The sequence below is a fragment of the Galeopterus variegatus genome, unplaced genomic scaffold (assembly GCF_000696425.1).
Source record: "Galeopterus variegatus unplaced genomic scaffold, G_variegatus-3.0.2 Scaffold93, whole genome shotgun sequence".
Lineage (NCBI taxonomy): Eukaryota > Metazoa > Chordata > Mammalia > Dermoptera > Cynocephalidae > Galeopterus > Galeopterus variegatus.
The window spans coordinates 408,356-409,973 of NW_007726204.1; the positions used below are offsets into that span (position 1 = coordinate 408,356).

Below are 1,618 nucleotides of genomic sequence, written 5' to 3' on the forward strand. Positions count from 1 at the left end.
ATCTACAAGAGGAGAAATGTGTCAGAAATACAGCATGCCATCAAACAAGCTTTCAGCCCTCCTTTTCACTCTGCCCTGGTACCTACATTGTCCACCCAGAAAACTCCTAATCACATTTCAGAACCCAGTAGATGCATTTCTTCTTATAGACTACCTTTCCTGACTTATTTCATAGAGTTGCTCACTCTAGTTTCTGTGTTTCCTCTCATTCCTCCAGTGCAGTTCTACCACTCTAGGTCACACGGTCTGCATTTGCTGAGCCTCCCCTCTATCCTAGAAGATCCCCAGGGAAGGGGACTGTATGTCAAGAACCTTGAATCCCTGTATCTTGCACAGGGTCTGCCACAGGGACAGTGCTCAATACATGTTCATTGAATGCATAAGTTTTAGTCTTACAAGCCTTAACTGCTTTTTATGCTGATGGCCCAGTTTCTCTTTTAAGGAGTTCAGATTTGATCTGCTGGTGGTAAAGAACAAAACTTAAGGGCCAGCTCCTGGCTCACTTGGGAAAGTGAGGTGCTGATAACACCAAGGCCACGGGTTCGGATCCCTATATAGGGATGGTCAGTTCATTCACTTGGGAGAGCGTGGTGCTGACAACACCAAGTCAAGGGTTAAGATCCCCTTANGTCACCATTTAAGTCCAACAACGAGACCTTTGTGATTTGCAGAAGTCCAAGATACTTGGGAAGTCCAAGATACTTACTTGCAGAAGGAGAGGTCATATAGAGGAAGATATAACCAGCCGGCCCCCAGCTGTTCCAGCCTCTCCGAATGAAGAGGCAGACACAGTAAAGCACCCATCTGAAAGCCCTGCCTAGTAAATCCTTCAGAAAACGTGGTCTGACTGAAGCCACATAACACACCACCCATGAGTCCAGTAAACCTACAAAACTGGGTAAGATAATAATAAATTATTGCTTTAAACTAATATGGTTTAGGAAGGTTTATTTTGCAATGCCTCATTAGAACAATAGTAAAACCAGAGTCTGGTCACTGCATCCATATGTATAAATTGTGCTTGTTCCAATAACAAATTACATATTCCCTGATCTAAAACCATGACAATTCATTTCCAAACATAGGCCAAGCTTGCTACCTACATAAAATTTTAAAATATTGTAATTCTTTTGAAACAAGAAAAAGAAAAGGAATTCTTTGAGGGCAATCATTGAACTTCTGTGGTTCTCTATTGCCTGGATTGAAAATTTCAAGTGCTAACTTTGTCTTCTTTTTATTTATTTATTTATTTAATATTTTAATAAGTACATTCTGAGATGCCGTTGGATGGGGAAGGAAGAAAGGGGGGCGGGGCTGGCCCATGGCTGGTTCCTTTGCTGACCTGGCTGCAGTCGGCAGTGGGTGGGGCCAGGGCCCATGCCCCGCAGTTTCAGGACCCCCAGTGGGAGCTTCCATTCTGGCTCCGGCTCCGTCACTGTCCTCTGTCTTCTTTCTGAAATTCCTCCAGTGCATCCTGCACAAAGCCAGGCATGGTGTCAACACACAATAAACATCCTTAGAATAAATAAAATAATTAAGAAATTTCATCGTATTTTCCTGAAATTATAAAATCTCTTCTCAAAGCCACTAAGTACAGCTCTGTGGCTGTAGACTGCTG

At 43.0% G+C, this 1,618-nt stretch overlaps 1 long non-coding RNA gene across 1 annotated transcript in view; it reads right to left on the minus strand.

The window, feature by feature from the left end:
- Positions 1-933: 933 nt before the first annotated feature.
- LOC103598252 overlaps positions 934-1,618 on the minus strand; it is a 97,466-nt gene continuing 96,781 nt past the window's right edge. The window contains exon 3 of the long non-coding RNA XR_551188.1: positions 934-1,474. This is a non-coding gene — a long non-coding RNA (uncharacterized LOC103598252). The remainder of the gene's footprint in view (positions 1,475-1,618) is intronic.